At 38.0% G+C, this 20,144-nt stretch overlaps 2 non-coding genes and 1 pseudogene across 2 annotated transcripts; all 3 read left to right on the top strand.

Annotated features, from left to right (window-relative positions):
* The first annotated feature begins 18,604 nt into the window (after positions 1 to 18,604).
* On the top strand, positions 18,605 to 18,734 carry LOC146484719 (U4 spliceosomal RNA; annotated as a pseudogene).
* Positions 18,735 to 19,298: 564 nt separating this feature from the next.
* On the top strand, positions 19,299 to 19,437 carry LOC146484718 (U4 spliceosomal RNA). Its single transcript, XR_014863569.1, has one exon. It is a non-coding gene; the product is annotated as a U4 spliceosomal RNA (small nuclear RNA).
* Positions 19,438 to 19,995: 558 nt separating this feature from the next.
* On the top strand, positions 19,996 to 20,134 carry LOC146484717 (U4 spliceosomal RNA). Its single transcript, XR_014863570.1, has one exon. It is a non-coding gene; the product is annotated as a U4 spliceosomal RNA (small nuclear RNA).
* Positions 20,135 to 20,144: the final 10 nt, after the last annotated feature.

Genomic DNA, 20,144 nt, shown 5'->3' with positions numbered 1-20,144 from the left:
CTTGCTAGCTGAATATTTCGGTGTCAACCCAATTTTAAAGCCCTTAAAATTTTGTCGGTAATGTTCACGAAATAGATCAGTGGTGTCTTCGATAACCCCCCTACCCCAGACAAGGTGAGTGTTCTTCGAACAAACTTGCTATGACCAGGGCGAGAGCCAACCTCGTTCCCAGGGTCTCTCCAATTCACGTCCCAGTGAGTGACAGAGAGGACGTGAAAAGGGGAGACCCTGGCCTGGAAACGAGGTTGGTTGAGAGCAACTCTAGCTTCTTGAGTGCTCTCCAAACCTATTGCGTGCTTCATATCTCGATGAACGCACAGCTGACGCATAAACCAGTTGTTTTATAACATTTTTAGCGCGGTAGTTTTTCGCGGAGAAAATTTTTTCTCGAGCCATTTTGTTTGCTGTCGACGTTATCAGAGTACACAATGGGAACATGACCCACGCACGCCAATTGAATTTGACTACAAGAATTTACTAGCTGTTTGTTACAATGGATCTTTTTACGCGTATCTGGCATCCACCGCAGATTTTGCAGGGGCGGATGACGTCATCACCCACACCAACTCGACAAAGAGCCTGGGATAGAGCTCATTGAACGCACTCCGAAAGCAGCCGCCACTGTTGATTTTTTTCTGAGTATCAATTCCTTTGCCCCAATTCGATATATGGGAAATTAGTTTCGCTATTCGAGTGACCAGATGCCCGTCTTTTGTCTCTCTCTCTTTTTTTTACCACCTATGCGGTTATTTGCTCATTTTTATTGGAGCCAGGGTATTTGCTACGATGACAGATTTTCATTTTTACTAGAACAAAAGAAAGTTCCGTGCTTAAAACCCGCCACCTATTTTCATTAGAGGCAACGACCGCCACGATTTTTTTTGTTGTTGTTCCACTGGGGTGTGATGCCAGAAATACAATAATAACGGCCAGAGCTAGCCAAGTTTGATGAGAGGCGAGGCAAGTGTTGTGAGTGCCAAAGGCACTAGCTATTGTAGACTTTCTCAAAGTCCGTTTTCCTGGTCACTCTTTTTGGTGCATAAAAAGACGACTTGAGACAAGCTATAGCTATTGTAGCGTCTAACGGGATCCTGGGGGAGGGGGGGGGGGGGGTCAATTGTTCCCACAGAAAAGTTTGAAATTTAGAAGCTCTGAAAGCTCTTCGCTGCTATGTTTTCAAAAACCAGTCTCGTTCGAGTGTAAAATGGTAGCCTTTTTGTTGCTTTGATGTCAACGTTATATATAATCGCACCCATGCCGTGTGATGCATGCACCAACCATCACACCTCCTTCCTACTCCCTGCCAATTTGCCAATTTGAATGTCTGGGAATTCACCATTCAAAAATGTTTACATTCCTGCGTTCGGCTGCATTTGAAGAATTTTTGTTGACACTCGCATTTCATTTTGAACAAATTGACCTCTGCAGTCATTGGAATTAATATTTTTCCCCAAAATTCGCTCACCCGATATGAGGGTTAAGCTTTTAGGATGCAATAATTGCATTTAAAGTTAACGTCATTTGGGAATTATTTTTCAACTAACAATATATTTCCATTTTTTTTTATTTAGGGATAAAACTTAGACGAGACAAGTGCCTCGTCTTTCCACACACTGGCTACGGCCCTGAATAACTGCAGCTTCTGCAGTTCCTCTAAGGCTTTAGTTTAAAGATGTGACCGCTCTGCGAGGCATTTTTAAAACCAACTCCCCCCCGGGGTTGTGGAAGTTTTTTTTTCACATTTTACAAACAGGATTAAAAGCCAAAGAAATCAGCAAATAATTACTGTCTAGCCTTGAAAAAATCGCGAAGAAGTCCATATGATTCTTGCAAGCTCAACCATCCATAAGTCATAAGCCTATAAGGCTTTGACTTCGCTGGCCGGACCGATGCTGTCGTCACGCAATCATTACCCGCGCTAAAAATAACTCGTTGCCAATGCCATCCTTACGTTTTTGTGTTTGGAGCAAAGGGGCCGCACCCCCCCCCCCCCCCCCCCAAGTAGGGTGAGTGAGCATATTAACATCTAATCCCACACTAAAAAGAGGAGTGCAATAACCGTGAAAGGCGTGAGTTCACCACGAAAAGGAGGGGCACCAAGCCGCCAACTTCGCAAGGATGTCGATTTCCGCCTACTCAAAAATTAAGGTAACAAAACACAAAAAAGCCTCCAAATATTGTGTCCGAAGGCACATAAAATCGAGACACCCGTGTAGTAGACCATTAAAGGACAACGAGTACAGAAAGTCCCACACGACGGACACGAGCAAATAAACTAGAGACAAGTAGAGACAATCTTGAGAGACTGGCCAGCCAGTTACTCAAGAAAGTCATACACTTAAAAACAGGCAGAAGCAGTCGCAACAACCTCCTCCCCACCTCAAGCATGGTAAGGCATGGCTTATTCTTTACTTAAGATCGCCGGCGAATTAAAAAAATACCTCTCTTTGAAATCAATGTTTTTTAAATCCCCAGAGTAGCCATTATGGCATCCGGCGCACCATGCATGGCGAAAAACAGCAGAAAAAGGAAAAGAAAAAAAAGGAGCTGGACCAAAATGTTAGGCCGTGCTCAACGCGAGGAGTGAAGCTGGATGGGTGACAAAAATGACCGCCTTCCAACAACAACAATAATTTATTAAGGTATTTCCATATCTATTCATGGCATTACCTAACTATAATTATGAAAACTCATAATATTAATTTTTGAACAAGGTATTTTGTCTGCGGTTCATGCATTCGTAAATATACGCAGCTTTTGTTTTTTTTTTTTTTCTACCTATAACAGGGTCGATACTATTGAAGAGGAACAAAATTTTTTAATTTGTATGGTCTTTGGCTGAAAAGAGTATATTATTCAGTTATTTTAGTAAATAATTTTGAATGTAAATTGTCATAAAGTTTACAGGAGAATAAAAAATGAATTTCATTGTCAATTTCATTTCATATCCTTTGGTTTTCAGGTGTCTTTGGTATGCTGTCTGCCTGCCTCATTATGTGAATGGTGATTTCCTAAACGAAATTTATTGATGGCTATCCTGTAACGAGGATTTTTAGTCATGTCTAAGAAATCAGCTTTCCTGGTATCGTTCATAAAGGTAGTATAAAAACTCAATTTTCTGTTTGTTTTGATAAGTCTTATTGATGTTCGATAAGAGCACTGCGGATACACTGTTTGGTGTGCAAAATATAGGTTTTTCCCGTTGTTTGCATTATTTTAATGTTATAGCGATTAGGTCGAATTTATCGCACTTGGTTTTTATTTTCTGTGCAAGATCCGGTTGGTTGTTCTCAGCCATTTCTTTGGAGAGTTGTAAACATTGTTTTGCTATGCTTTTTTCTGGCAAGTGTTGTAAATGGATCCAAAATTGAATGATTGAAGTTTCTAGATGTAGTTTTAATGTAATCTACCGAGTTTATTTCTAGCTACAGCATTTGGGCATCGTTTGTCTACTTCAACTTCATGTTCGCAAAAGGAAAATATCCGTTTTTCCAAGTAGAGATAAAAATCTCTAGAAACTTTTCAAGCCGAAGCTCAAAAAGCGACGCTCACCTAAGTATTTTAAAACGATGGATGAACGAAACAAGCTAAGCTTTATAAACACCGACAAAAGAGGCGTTTCTAAAATTTGCAACGAGGTTTACAACGAAAGTGCAGTTTTTCTGAATGATTGCACAAATAAATATTCCGACCCGCTGCACAGCCACCCGTCCGGCTGCATTCACGAGTTGGCTTATGGAGCCCTTTGATTCACCACCGTCGAACTTTCTCAATCCTTGCAAATAGACTTTGCTAAATTAAAATGTAATAATTATTATTGACTTTTTCTTAATAAGAACGTGTGTTGAGCAACTGGTCGTGTGGTAGTGTTACTTTCCACAACATGTTTTCCTTTGGGAAGAGAATTTTAAGCGGGCAAACTATGTTTGAAAGGACAATAAATTAAAATAATTTATACAAGATACCCTTACGATTTTCTTATACACGGATTAGTTTTTTCCTTTTTCCAATTTTCTATTCTTTTGTAATTTTAAGAGCAATGCAAACAGGTTACAAAAAGTTAGAATCACGTGCACCCTTAGTTGACCCATAAAGGATAATAAACAGTACGAGAGGAAAGACTGTTCAATAGCGTTGATTTGGTCAGAAATGGGTGCTAATTAATCGAAAGACACCTAATTAAAAAAAAATGACTGTGAACAGTAATTTAGCCTTCTTCAGCATAACAGCGTCAGGAAAGTACTGCTGGATGGCTTGCTTTGAAACAACCATTGTATTTCCTTGAACAAACTCCTAGGAGTTAATTTCAACATCAATTCACCGCCTTTAATTTGAATGACTTTCCGAAAAGAGTTATGTCTTTTTGTTAGCGTACACAGAGTCACCTATTGCAGTGGGCCTGGCACGAGTCGGCTCAACCAATCAGTAGATAGTATGTGGCGGTATGAAGAAGCTGTTGTCACATGACCTTGATCCGCCCTTACACTCGCTTGTAATTCCTGGACTCTTACATTTTATTGAAAAAGACATGTTTAGGATATTGTCTCTGGATTCCAACGTACTTGATAAAAGCTGACACACAGAAGAAGCTAACACACTAGTCTATCTATTGAGCGAACTAAAGAAACTCCATCTTCATATCAATGCAGCAAATGACAAGAATTTGGGGCAAATAGTTTTAACAAGAAAAAAAGGAGTTAAAGGTCACGAGTGCACATGCATGTTGTTGCTCCTTTGTAGTAGATTTTGCTTCATGTTGCACTGGCTATCCTTTTGTCCCGGCCTTCTTTAGGATTTTGGAAGAAACATATTCATATTTAGTAACTTAACGAAATATGAAGAAAATCTTCTGTTGGCTTTTATTTTAGGGGAATGACCTTTTAAAAGAATATTGCACTTTCTGTGTTCCTAATGCCTTCTCAAGGAAGCCAGATTTGTAATTAAGGAGTCGTTCGTTTCAGTGGAGACAATTCCCGCCATATCTAATTATGCACATAACTAATTTCTCAAAAAGAGTGTTGCTATGGCGATTTCAGGCTTGGTCACATGCAAACTGTTCTACTACCATGAAGTTCAATCTAAAGAAAAGAAAACAGTAGAGCCATATTCCAGACAGGAATGATTTTTTTTATTCCCCAACTAGCATTTAAAGAAATCGTTCAACCCTGTACTTAGATGCTATACCTTTCTTTTACAGTTTATTTTAAGAGCTAATATTTTGCTTAGTTATTTTAAGGATGCCGCTTCATTTACGCAGACCAGCTATGCTTATCATTCCTCTGTCTGTACTTCCGCCCATTCATTGGAGAGGGCTGAAAAAGAGAGAAACAAGATAATTACAACAGGTTCACAAATTTCTTCGATTTCACTCGCGCTGGTGAGAAAAGCAAAGCAGAACCTGTCACGAGTACATTTTATTATTACTATAATTATTATTATTATTATTATTATTATTATTATTATTATTATTATTATTTTTATTATTATGATGATGATTATTATTATTATTATCATTATCATTATCATTATCATTATTATTTTTATTATTATTATTATTATTATCATTATCATTATCATTATTATTATTATTATTATTATCATGAAATGAAATGAAATGTGAATAATGAAATGAAATGTGAATAGGTTTTTAATAGCTCTTTTTTATATACTTTTAACTTGTAAATAGTAATTTGTGTGGAATATTTTAATAAAGAATTTTCATATTTAAAAAAAAATTATTATTATCATTATCATTATCATTATTTGAAACAAGAAATATGAGTGATAGGAACCGACGTTTCGGTGCATCTTGCGCCATTATCAAGGTACATAATTAATGATAAAAAGCGGTTTGTAAAGGCTAAGTTGAAGCGAATTTGCATAAACATAGCGGCAAGCTAATTACTTGAATACTTTCGCACGAAGAGAATCGAACTGCACATTCAATGTTGGTTTAAGCTCTTGAATATACAACATTTCATTGACAAGGCAGTCAAATTTGTTCATGCATTTCTTGAGCACATTGAAGCGTGCTAAGGAATTGTTCGGAACAGCAGTGTTATGTTCTTTGTAGTAATGCTTGCAGATTGACGACGCCTTTTGACGGTGTCCCTCAACGCGCGTGTGAAGGTGGCCCTTTGTATACCCAACATAACCTGCATCACACAGGTCACACTTGAATAAATAAACAACACATTGCTGGGTTACAATGTTGGGCTTGGGCTCACGCAGGCTTAGATCTTGATTAAGCTTACGGCTAGTAAACACGGGTTGAATGGTCTTTCCCACCTTGCTGCTAAGATCTCTAAGTTGCCGTTTGACAGACACTGCAGCATCCTGATCTTTATAGGGGATAGCTTGTAGCTTGCCTTGTCAATGAAATGTTGTATATTCAAGAGCTTAAACCAACATTGAATGTGCAGTTCGATTCTCTTCGTGCGAAAGTATTTAAGTAATTAGCTTGCCCCTATGTTTATGCAAATTCGCTTCAACTTAGCCTTTACAAACCGCTTTTTATCATTAATTATGTACCTTGATAATGGCGCAAGATGCACGGAAACGTCGGTTCCTATCATTCATATTTCTTGTTTCATGTATTTCTAAATCATTATCATTATTATTTTTATTATTATTATTATTATTTTTATTATTATTATTATTATTATTATTATTATTATCATTATCATTATCATTATCATTATTACTATTATTATTATTATTATTATTATTATTATTATTATTATTATTATTATTATTATTATTATATGGGAGAACGTTAACATTTGACTGCCAGATATAAAATAAAAAAACACACAAGGAGGTAGGCGGGAACCTGTGACTAGCCCTGCGTCTAAATTTATAATAAAATCATGTAATAAACTAAGAAAATCAATTAAAAATAATATTTAAAAAGTCTTAAAATTCTTTTATCGTCTATACTTTATCCAGCTTTTAATAATAAATGAAAGTCCTAGCAATGTTCAGGTTACTACTTAGGACAGACTTCTGCATCCGTCCTAGGACATCTCTGCTACGCTTTGTAGACGCTTAGTATTTCCCTCACACTACTACTCAGTCCGTTAGAGAATCCCCCAAACACATCTATTATAATGTACGTTGATTTGAGTGATCTCGTTGTTGTTGTTGTTATGTTACGTTAGTAGTTATTATTATTAATCAATTAATTTATCAATTTAGTTTTTGCACCCCTAAAGCGTAAACATTCATTTAAGGTGGTTGTCCCGTCATCCATCAAATGTCTTGCTAATCTCGTACCCAGATCTTCCACGGTCAGGCGGTCAGGCGAAATGTCACATTTCGACATTCCCGAACCAACTGAGATCTGGCTACGAGATTAATATCTTGCCCAAGCTCCACACAAATAAAATAATTATTATTTAAAAAGGACGCTTCATTTATAGCGGGGCCCTCTTCTGGAGCAATCTACCCCAAGAACTGAGATGCTGGCCAGCTATATTGGGAAATTCAAACGACAGATTAATCGAACCTCTGACATGTCAAACTCTAACAAGCCAACCATGTAAATCAGGTTTTAAACTTTTTTCTTTTATTTAATATTATTTATTTATTTTTTTACTTTGTGTAAGCATGCAGGCATGTTGTATATGCGTGTGCGTATGTAGCTGGGTAAGTAGGTAGCTTCCCGGCCTACTTAAAACTTATCAGCAGTTGTTCTTTGGCGAAATGAAGTGGCCTCTCTTTTATATTGTAGATTAATTTTTGTTCCCTGTTGAAAAATCTGAAGTTTAATTTCGTGCGCTCCTCCGCGCGCCTGAGAATTGTCCAATTTGCAATTGGTGGCTGGGCATTTCCTTATTTAAAATGAAATCTGCTTAGAGAAACGTTGTTAACTGAGAAGACTCACTACTCCCCTATTTTTCACATCTCCTCTCCTCCTCCCTTTGCGACAATTTTATTATATCACTAAGTTAGTGATTACTGGATTCATACCAGCAGCAATGTGCTCCAGGAAAGCAGGGACGCTCTTGGCAGTTACGACGCGGAGGATCCATTTGAAAACATTGAACTGTATGGTGCATACAGATGCCTCCAACTAAGCCACACTGGTACCCACCTTTAGCGTGAGAGTAAAATTAAAACCAGTTTTATTTGAATGGATAACTGTCAAAACATATAATCCCTGTAGACACAGATGAAAACTTACGTTTGGCCTTATATTGTCCCTGCACACTAACCACTCCCAATACCAGCAACAGAAGACAGATTGTAAGTTTAGCATCCATTGTAGTAGCACTGTAAAAGATAAAAGCCATTAAAGCAAAATTTTATTAAAATTTTATTGCTAAAGGACAGATTTAGGGGAAAGCTCATAGTTTTTGAGGTTGTTAATATTTGGGCTACACTGTAGATTCAAACTATCTCTTTCAGCCCCAAATTGCAATATAACCCGGGTGATCTAAAGGCTGATTCAACCCCTTGTAGAGCCATTGGAGTGACGGGTTGGGACAAAACGGTGCCAGCAAAGATCATTTCAGCCCACTTTGGGACTCATTTTAACCCTCTGGTGTACTTCAGCCCTTAACTGAAATGAAACCATTTGGCCCTATTTCAGAAGAGCAAAATCAGTCCTAAAATTAAATAGCTTAGAAAAGTGTTCCCGAATAAGACACTTTTTAGTGAATAAATTTGTCATCCAACGAATGTCACTATTTATCCAAAACTTGCGGCCAGAATTTGAAAAAATGTAGGCTCTTATAAAGGTCCACTTTGTTGGAACATGCCAAAATCCACGCCAAGAATACGGAACCCTTCTTGTCCCAAACTAATCAGGCGCAACCAACGGTTCATTTCGGTTGATATCTGTTCGAAAGGCCTTAATCACCTCACAATTTCTAAACTACGTCAAGTTACATGGTTATATGTTCAATTGTCCACAAGATTCTGTAAACACAAAATCAATCAATTAAAGTAATTTTTTATCTATCGGAGTAATTCATAACTCAAGTGTCTACAGGTATCTCTCTAAATTGTTTACGATATTTGTGGGAGTGACGAATTGTCCTACATTTTATTACCACTTGTTTTAATTAGAAGTAGAGAAAAAATTATCTGTCATAATAACTTTTTTAATGTAGAATTAACGTTTACAATGAAACCGGTGACTTTCTCTTTCTCTTATATAATCATCGAAGACACTTTTTGGTGTAAAATGCCACGTTCATTCAGCGCTGAGTTGACTCAGGTTTGAAAAGGTTACTTCATTGTAAAGATCTTGAGCGGCAGGGAACAGAGAAAAAAAATAGTGTCTTTCCTTACACTTGAAACTCAAAACATCTGTTTATCCCTCAAATTTGGGCTGTTACGGTGATTAAAATACAGTGCTTAATTGTTTACGCTCAAAGAATGTTTTGGCGTAAAACTCGGTGAAACTGTTTCCTAATTAAGTGCGTCGGTGATGCGTCCGAATTTTCTTTGCCCGGCGTTAAGCCCGGGGTCAGCTATCGAGTTTTAACATTCAGAAGTCAAATAAAACGGCATCACTTCCATTTTGCGGTCTTTGCCAGACCGGTAAGACTTCACAGCTCTTTTAAAGTGTGCTAAGAATTCCAACTCAGAACCAGAAAATTCGAGTATGATCGAAATTGTTGCTGAAAATGCTTTCCTTATTGTTGAGCTAAAGCCGACATTTTGGCGCGCCATTGTTGAGCGCCCACAGCCCTTCCGATTAATCTTGTATTCCATTTCCAACTTGTCGGGTGTGGCACAATTAAAAATTTCTAATTCGAAGATGATAGATACTATCAGAGCCACCCAAAAAGACTGTGTGAGAAACCACCGAATCATTCCTCGAGATCTATGTACGGATTTGCGTTTAGCGTTTAAGAAAACGGCGTCCACGAAAGATATCCGGCTTGGATGTCAACCTTTGAAGTCGCCTGCATTGATTCTTGAGTCGCGCTATTACAAATGCCTTGATTAGTGGAATTGTTGTTCTTGGTATACAAACCTAAATGGACCAAATTGGCGACAGAAAATGAGAGAAAATAAGTACCGCCGCAATATTGATCGTGAGGAGGTGTCATGAGCGACGAAAAAAAAATAGTTTAAAACAATGTTAACAGTTTGAAAGATTCGGCGAGCAATTGACCGAGATAAAACGTGGACATGACTTACAGCAACGCAAAAGTTAGTAATCCAGCCAAAGTGTATTCTACAATAAAACGCTCAAATCACAAAAGAAATTAAGAAGACTAAGTAAGGCGAGGCGCTTGCTACTATGTGTTTCGGAATAGAACTGCTTAGTTCTCGCAACCAGAGTGTTTTCAGAGTACACGAACGTCTGAGGAGCCCAGCTACTTAAATTGATTTGCCGAGATCGCAAATAGTGCGACAGCACTCACAGCTCGTGGTTATTGCTAGAGGTGACCAGGTCTTGTATTCTCAACCAAAAAATCAGGAAGAGAACATTTCTAGTCGAGAAAACAGGGTACCACGATTTTTCGTAGATCTCCTTTATCCTTTTAATTAGATGAAACAAAATATAGGATTTTCTATTTGAAAACTTTCATTGGATTAATAAAAGGAAAGTCATTGTCATTTTTTTCATATCAAAAGTTAATCTCACCTCTGATAAGTTTTCCAAGAAAACGACAAACAGGCAGTCTTGGCTTCTTTGATTCCAACGAGTTTCCTCTGCTATCCCCGCAAGAAGATACTACAAAGCAAACACCCTCTCTGTTTTAAGCCTCTCTGGGCGGGTATCCATGGTATCTCTTCTTAGACGGCAAACATTTTAAAAGCAGTAAGAAAAGAAAGTTTGCCGCTAAATACAACATGACCTTTCTGCGTGGACTATTAGATTAGTGGCGGGTATAGAAGGCGAATAAATTATGTTTGCGCACCCTCCTACACACTCATGCAAGTACTGTACTGTCATTCTTGGTTCCCTAAGTAAGCATATTGATGCCTCTTCTCTAGTTTGTGAGAAACATACATAAGATTGAGATCGATTCGTTACCAACAGGCAAGCTTGTCTGCTAGAACGCTTCAGATAAACCTTTAAAAATTTTGGCAATTTTTAAGACATCTTTTTATTGAAAAGTACAACACACTCTCACTCCCTATCATAAGCTATATGGAAGATAAAATTGAAAACTTTTATTTGAGTACAAATAGAGTACGTAAAGAAGTGATGAACTTTGAAAAATAACATCGCGATAAACGTACATTTTGGATTTAATGTTAACTAAAGCCCATTGACCTCTAGAAAAACGGTTATCCAGCTTTTTTATTTCACTGAACTTTCCCTACCTTTCTAACAAATGAATTCAAACGTTCATTCATTAAGGTATTCATGAATGCTAATGAATCTATTCAAATTAGTATATTCGTGCAGAGTTGCACTCCATGAAAAATTCTAATTTGCGAGTATTGTTTGAGCGGAACTTTCTTTTATTACAACTAAAAGAAAAAATCTGTCATCGAAAAAAGGATTCTGTGAATCTTGCTATAAGGCATACGAAAACTTTCTATATTCTATGAACAATCATTCTTCCGCGGTTTTCAGATATTTTGAGGCCAATGAATTACCATGCACGTATAACTCATCATGATTTATGCAGAGTTGCCATGGATGGGGTGTTGTTAGAAAGGAACTTTCTTTTCAGTCCTTTGAGTGAAAATAAAAGTGTGTCACTCGCAGAAAAGTATTCAGTGAATCTTTAAATAACGCGTATGGAAAATTTTCTACATTCGATGAAAAATCATTGTTATCCCCGGTTTTCGGATATTTCAATGCCAATAAATTATCTTGAATGTATAGTACATCATGATTTATGCAGAGTCGCCATGGATGGGGTGTTGTTGGAGAGGAACTTTCTTTTCAGTCCTCTAAAGAAAATAAAAAACTAACATCGCAGATCTTTATTCTGTGAATCTTCAAATAACGCTTATTGAAAATTTTCTACATTCGATGAACAATCATTATCCATGGTTTTCAGATATTTCAATGCCAATAAATTATCTTAAATGTATAGTACATCATGGTTTATGCAGAGCTGTTATGGATGGGGTGTTGATTGAGCGGAACCTCCTTTTCCTCTGATGAAAAGTGAAAATGTGTCTCCGTAGAAGATGATGCTGTGAATCTTCATATAAAGGATATGGAAAATTTTGTACAACTGATGAAAAATTATTATTCCCGGTTTTCAGATATTTGATGCCACTAAATTATCTTGAATGTATTATAAATACATCATAATTTATGCAGAGTTGCTATGGATGGTGTATTTTTTGAGCGGAACTTTGTTTTCCCCTGATCTGCACGATGAAAATAAAAATTTGTCTTCACAGATAAGGATTTTGTGAGTCTCAATATAACGGATATGGAAAATTTCTAAATTGTATGAAAAATCATGATCCCCAGTTTTCATATATTTTGATGCCAAGAAATTATCATAAATCCATAACACGTCATGATTTATACAGAGTTGTTATTGATGGGGTGTTGTTTGAGCGGAACCTCCTTTTCCTCTGATGAAAATAAGAATGTGTCATCACAAAGAAGGATTCTGTGAATTTTGAAATGACGCATACGGAAACTTTTCTACATTGTGAACAATCATTATCCCCGGATTTCATATATTTTGATCCCAATGAATTATCCTGAATCCATAATACAACATGATTCATGTAGAGTTGCTATCGATAATTGTAGTTTGCGGGTATCGTTTGAGTGATTGTTCGGTATCTGGAAGGCAGTGCTTTTATCGCTAAAAGTGATAAGCTAGCTGAAGCTAGTTTTTTTATTTCAACAACAATGAAATATATATATTTTTTAACTCATTCATTAAAATACAGCAAAATTACAACAAGTTCTTGTAAAAGGAGCTGATAAATCCCTTATTTTGATAGCGGCTGACTAATGATTAAAGGGTGTTGTTTGAGTGGAACTTTTTTTTCCTCTGATGAATCGAAAACAAAAATCTGTCATCGCAGAAAACGATTGTGTATGTCTTCGCATTTGCAGTGGATAAGGTGCCTGCTTCGAACCATCTCTGGTCATGACCTGCAGAAGGAACGCAATGGAATTAAAGCGAGAGAGATCATCCGTTTGCCTTTGTTTTGTAAAGCCGAACTGTCTATCCTCTGATGAATTAATTAAAAAAGACTTATGTTGTTAAAAATATGTCGCGGTTTTTGAGCAAAACTTTCTTTTACTGTAGTGAAATAAACATGTCATCGCAGAAAAGTATTCTGTGAATCTTGAAATAACACATACGAAATAGTTCCTATATTCTATGAACTATCATTTTCCTCGGTTTTCAGATATTTCGATTCCAATGAATTATCATGAATGTATGATACATCGCGATTCGTGGAGAGTTTTCTACTTGAATCGTGCGGGTTTTGTTTGAGTTTTCGTTTTCTGCAAAGAAGTGCTTTTATCGCTAAATGTGATAAGCTTGTTGAAGCTAGTTTTTTTTCAACAACAACAAAAGATTTTTTTATTTCATTCATTACAAATACAACAAAATTACATCAGACAATAATAACGATAACATACAGAGAGTAGGTAAAATAGCCGCGCAATTGCGGGTGTTATTTGAGCGATTTTTCTTTTCCTCTAATGAAAATAAAAATCTGTCATCCCAGAAAACAATTGTGTGGATCTTCGCCTATTCAGTGGATCAGGAGCCTGCTTCGAACCCTCTTTGGCCATGGTCTGAAAAAGAAACGAATTGGAATAAAACGGCTAGAGAGATCATCCATTGCTTTTGTTTAGGAAAGCCGCAAAAATTAGGTGAGAACATCATTTCGAATTTACAGCTATGACCTATAGGTAAATGATATTTAATTAGCAAAATCGGAGATCTCCTTTTCTTTCCAAGAAATACGACTCAAAGTTCTCGTCATGCGATTGGAACTGGCGCTGAAGCCGAAAATCGGACATGCCGTCAAAGAAAAAACTTGCATTTTAAAATTTCAAAATGAATGCATAATTTTTATTTTGGTGAAAATTCAATAATGCTGTATCGCTTCATATTTGGTTGAGGCGTTGGTTCTCAGCGTAACAATGGTGAAAGTCTCCACAATTGGCATACGCACTGATTCGATTTGTTAAATTGACTAACCACGACCAGCTCAGCTAAACTTCTGCTTACACTGTTCACTTTACTGAAGATTGCTCTCAATCTCAAATTGTCATAGCTATGTTTGTGGAAAGATGAAAAACCTCACAAAAATTAGAAGGACTACTAGAGAATAAGACGGGCCTAGGCTGCACGGCGAAGGAGCGAGATAGAGCGACGCTCGCGCCAAACAAATCATAAAAGAAGCTACTTCATCAAAACTCGGGATTGTTTGAGTATTAGCATGTATTGAATCGCAGTTATTTTATAAACGGTGTCCACGCGACCATCGTACATATGCTGTACATACGGCGCGACAGGCAAAATGACCGCCAATACCTTAATCATTACAGCATCAAAGGTTACAGATCAGCAAGTACCCTAACAGTTGAATGACTTGAATGCGCTAAGATATGATCCACACAACCCTTTTCTGCGTACTCTGGATGCCAGAGGTTATTTTTCCCGCGCGAGAGAGATTAGAGAGAGAACAGCGACGAAGCCGCTGCAACATCAATGAGGCGCGAAGCGCCGAGAGAAAAACAAAAGATGTGGTCACACGTACCGAGAAACTCATTTCCATGCCGTTTGTTGTACCACATAATCCTACCAAGCCGGTTTTTGCCAACCTCGTTCCCAGGGTCTCTCCTCTTTCCCTTAGAGGCATCATTGCATCTGTATGTTTTCATTTTTGATATTTCTGACATTCGATAGTTGTCGCTTCGATCTTTCCTAGCTAGCAGGGTACGGCGATCCATTAAATTGCGCGAAAAAACTGCGAAATGGCCGGTCAGATCAGTGAAAATTTTCGGATTTCAGTTTACGGATATTTCGATGGTAAGAAATTATCTTGAATGTATAACACGTCATGATTTATGCAAAGTTGCTATGGATGGTGTATTTTTTGAGCGGAACTTTGTTTTCCTCTGATGCCTATAAAAATGTGTCATCACAGATGAGGATTCCGTAAGTCTCGATATAACGCTTCTGGAAAATTTCTAAATTGCATGAAAATCATTATCCCCGGTTTTCAGATACTACGATGCCAAGAAATTATCATAAATCCATAACACGCCATGATTTATACAGAGTTGTTATGGAGGGGGTGTTGTTTGAGCGGAACCTCCTTTTCCTCTGATGAAAATAAAAATGTGTCATCACAAAAAAGGATACTTTAAATTTTGAAATGACGCATTTGGAAACTTTACTACATTTTATAGACAATCATTATCCCCATGCAGTTTTCAGGTATTCGATCAAAATGAAGTATCATGAATGCATAATACATCATGATTCATGTAGAGTTGCTATCGATAATTGTAGTTTGCGGGTGTCGTTTGAGTGACTGTTCGGTATCTGCAAGACAGTACTTTTTTTGCTTAAAGTGATAAGCTAGTTGAAGCTAGTTTTTTTTTTATTTCAACTACAATGAAATATTTTTTAGCTCATTAACAACAAAATTACAGTCGAACCTGTATATAACGGCCACCCTCGGGACTTGAGGAACTGGCCGCTTAATACAGGTGGCCGCTTAATACAGGATCACTAAAAATACTCACTGGGAGTTGTCTAATATCAATTTTAATGGCGTATCATACAAAACACTTGATGCAAAAAAACAATAGGACAATCAACACTCTTTCAAGTGATCAATACTTTAAACAAAGTTCAGTGCCAACTTGTAACTTAACAGTATAATATACGTAACATTGTGTAAAAGTACTATGCAATAAATTGTCCTCTACTCTTCTACGGTATACAGTGCCCTATTTCTATGACTTACAGTTCACAACCAAATATCATTACGTCATTTCATGGTTGTTACACTCAATGTTCAATGTCACATGGCTGAAGAACAAGCTAATTAAAGAGGAATTTCTTGCTAAAGAGTGAACCATATTCAAAACAAACTTTTTTTAGCGTTCGTGATATGGTACTGTACTTCAGCACATTGCGGACATCTCAAAAGCGTTAACGATATTAAACGGCCGAGTATCAGCTTACAGTAGCTTTGTACATGTTATTTCTTTATAGTGATGCTGGATCGCATTTTAAACACAATAAAATACCGAATAAACTAACATATGGCTTAGTTTCCATTCAAGAGTGGCCGCTTAATACAGCTAAAAATAACAAAGAAAGACAAACGTAGGACTGCTACAGGGTGGCCGCGGCGGCTTAATAGAGGTGGCCGCCTAATACAGGTAACAAATGCAGCGTTTGTATGAGCGAAAGATGGGACTTTGAAAAGTGGTCGCTTAATAGAGGGTGGCCGCTTAATACAGGGCCGTTATTTACAGGTTCGACTGTATAACGAGTTCTTGTAAAAGGAGCTGATAAATCCCTTTAATTTCGATAGCGGCTGACTAATGATTAAAGGGTGTTGTTTGAGTGGAACTTTCTTTTCGTCTAATGAAAATAAAAACCTGTCATCGTAGAAAACGATTGTGTATATCTTCGCATATGCAGTGGACAAGGTGCCTGCTTTTAACCGTCTCTGGTCATGACCTGCAGAAGGAACGCAGTGGAATTAAAGCGAGAGAGATCATCCATTTGCCTTTGTTTTGTAAAGCCGAACTGTCTATCCTCGGATGAATTATTTAAAAGAGACTTATGTTGTTAAAAATATGTCGCGGTTTTTGAACAAAACTTTCTGTTACTCTAGTGAAAATAAACATCTGTCATCGCAGAAAAGTATTCTGTGAATCTTAAAATAACACATACGAAACAGTTCCTATATTCTATGAACTATCATTTTCCTCGGTTTTCAGATATTTCAATTCCAATGAATTATCATAAATTGTATGATACATCACGATTCATCATGTAGAGTTTTCTATGGATAATTGTATTGTGGAGGTTTTGTTTGAGTGTTCATTTTCTGCAAAGAAGTGCTTTTATTGCTAAATGTGATAAACTTGTTGAAAATTGTATCGCTTTATAGTTGGTTGAGCCATTAGTTTTCAGCATAACAACGGTGAAAGTCTCCACAAATGGCACACTTTCTGATTCGATTTGTTCACTAATCACCACCCGCTCTGCTAAACTGCTGCACACACTGTTCTCAATCTCAAATTGTCATAGCTATGTCTGTGGAAAGATAAAAAACCTCTCAAAAATGAGAAGGGCTACTAGAGAATAAGACGGGCCTAGGCCACACGGCGGAGGAGCGAGATAGAGCGATGCTCGCGCCAAAAAAATCATAAAACAAGCTACTTCATCAGAACTCGGGATTGTTTGAGTATTAGTATGTACTGCATCGCAGTTATTTTCTAAACCTTGTTCACGCGACCTTCATACATATGCTGTACATAAGGCGCGACAGGAAAAATGACCGCCAATAACCATTACAGCATCAAAGGTTACCGATCAGCAAGTACCCTAACAGTTGAATGACTTGAATGCGCTAAGAGATGATCCACACAACCCCTTTCTGCGTACTCTGGATGCCAGAGGTTATTTTTTTCGCGAGAGAGAGAGAGTAGAGAGAGAACAGCTAGGAATTCATTCATTCATTCATTCATTCATTCATTCATTCATTCATTCATTCATTCATTCATTCATTCATTCATTCATTCATTCATTCATCCATCCATCCATCCATCCATCCATCCATCCATCCATCCATCCATCCATCCATCCATCCATCCATCCATTCATTCATTCATTCGTTCGTTCGTTCGTTCGTTCGTTCGTTCCTTCATTCATTCATTCGTTCATTCGTTCATTCATTCATACTTTCGTTCGTTCGTTCGTTCGTTGCCTTGTACTTTATTCTCATCTAGTTTTTGAAATTTTAGAAAAAGCTGCTTCGGGTGTTCTGCACTAGCTTTTCACTGCAGTTATCGGCCTGTAGTTGTCTTTCTCTTAATATATCTTGGGTTTGTTTGACTGTTTTTTTTTTCTTTCACCATTGGATTTCCAACGCAGGACTAGTCTCTCTCGGAATTGTCAGAAAACGGGACTCTTCTGCTAAGGGCACGGAACTATTTGCTCTTGCATAACAGGCCGCAGGAACTAATTTTTTCCTGTTGTTGTTGTCAATCAGCCTGTAGTTATCCATTCTTTCTTCGTTCGTGGGGAGATGTGCACAGGCTGTTGAGAGTCCAAGAAACCGGCGGGAGAAAGAACCAGGCAGAATTAACTTGCACGCGACACGCGTAATAATTTTAAACCTTAAGAGCGAGTATCACACTGCAATATTTCTGCGACGCGTTTGATTACTTGCTTCGTTATATGTAATATGCTAAGCACTGGAGCATGTAATGCGCAGGCGCTGTAACAAGATTTGTTTTGATGCTTAAAACAATATTCTCCCTTTTTATACAGTTATCAAATGAAAACAGACTAGACTAAACCAAACGGCATAACTAGCTTTTTGTATATCGACCTGACGTCCGATTGGAAAACGGAGAAAGGGGTATTTGTCCTGTGTCCCACATCTACCCCACGCTCATCTCTCCTTATGAAGTCGACAGTGGCGTTGGCTCGTTAGCTTTGCGCAGTGGCATTACCGTAGCCAGTGAGGTTCATCCGAGGCGCGGTTATTGCTGATTGAAAACTTTTCCCAATACCCCGCAAGACGGCTTGCCGGCTTTGCAATTTTTAACGGTCCATGACGGACCCTACATTAATCAAAGGAAGGTAGTTACTAACAATGCGATCACAAGACGTATGAGAAACGTTTAAAATGCGAGGAACCTGGAAACTAGTGAGTCCCTGGTCAAGTTGATCTAAGGCGACGAAGATTTTCAGGCAATTTTCATGTGCACGGGCTTTTTGAGTGTCGAAGAAACCGACAGAAGAAAGAACCTGGCAGAATTAACTTGCACGCGTAATAATTTTAAACCTTAAGAGCGGGTATCAAACTGCAATTGCCAAAGCTTTTATAATATTTTTCTAACGACGCGTTTGATTACTTGCTTCGTTATATGTAATGCTAAGCACTGGAGCATGAAATGCGCAGGCGCTGTAACAAGATTAGTTTTGATGTTTTTTACAATATTCTCCCTCTTTATACAGTTATCAAGTGAATACAGACTAGACTAAACCAAACGGCAAAACTAGGTTTTTGTATATCGACCCGACGTCCGATTGGAAGAAAGGAGAAAGGTGTATTTGTCCTGTGTCCCACATCTACCCCACGCTCATCTCTCCTTATGAAGTCGACAGTGGCGTTGGCTCGTTAGCTTTGCGCAGTGGCATTACCGTAGCCAGTGAGGTTCATCCGAGGCGCGGTTATTGCTGATTGAAAACTTTTCCCAATACCCCGCAAGACGGCTTGAAATACAGCCGGCTTTGCAATTTTTGACGGTCCATACATGGACCCTACATCAATCACAGAAAGGTAGTTACTAACAATGCGATCATAAAACGTTCGAGAAACGTTTGAAATGCGAGAAACCTGGAAACTAGTGAGTCCCTGGTCAAGTTGATCTACGATGACGAAGATTTTCAGCAATTTTCATGTGCACCGGCTTTTGAGCAGTCCAAGAAAAAGGCGGGAGAAAGAACCTGGCAGAATTAACTTGCACGTGTATTAATTTTAAACCTTAAGAGCGAGTTTAAAAGCAGTTATGAAAGCTTTTTTAATATTTCTGTGACACGCTTGGTTGCTTGCTGCGTGATATGTAATGCTAAGCACTGGAGCATGTAATGCGCAGGCGCTGTAACAAGATTTGGTTTGATGTTTTAAACTATATTCTCCCTCTTTATACAGTTATCAAGTGAATACAGACTAGACTAAACCAAACGGCAACACTAGCTTTTTGTATATCGACCTGACGTCCGATTGGAAAAAAGGAGACAGAAATATTCGTCCAGTGTCCCACATCTACTACACGCTCATCTCTCCTTATGAAGTCGACAATGCAGTTTGTTCGTCAGCTTTGCGCAGTGGCATTACCGTAGCCAGTGAGGTTCATCCGAGGCGCGGTTATTGCTGATTGAAAACTTTTCCCAATACCCCGCAAGACGGCTTGAAATACAGCCGGCTTTGCAATTTTTGACGGTCCATACGTGGACCCTACATTA

The sequence above is a fragment of the Pavona decussata genome, unplaced genomic scaffold (genome assembly GCF_977016875.1).
Source record: "Pavona decussata unplaced genomic scaffold, jaPavDecu1.1 SCAFFOLD_31, whole genome shotgun sequence".
Classification (NCBI taxonomy): domain Eukaryota; kingdom Metazoa; phylum Cnidaria; class Anthozoa; order Scleractinia; family Agariciidae; genus Pavona; species Pavona decussata.
The sequence above is the reverse complement of the archived record's forward strand: the minus strand, read 5'-3'. Positions and strand labels throughout refer to the sequence as shown.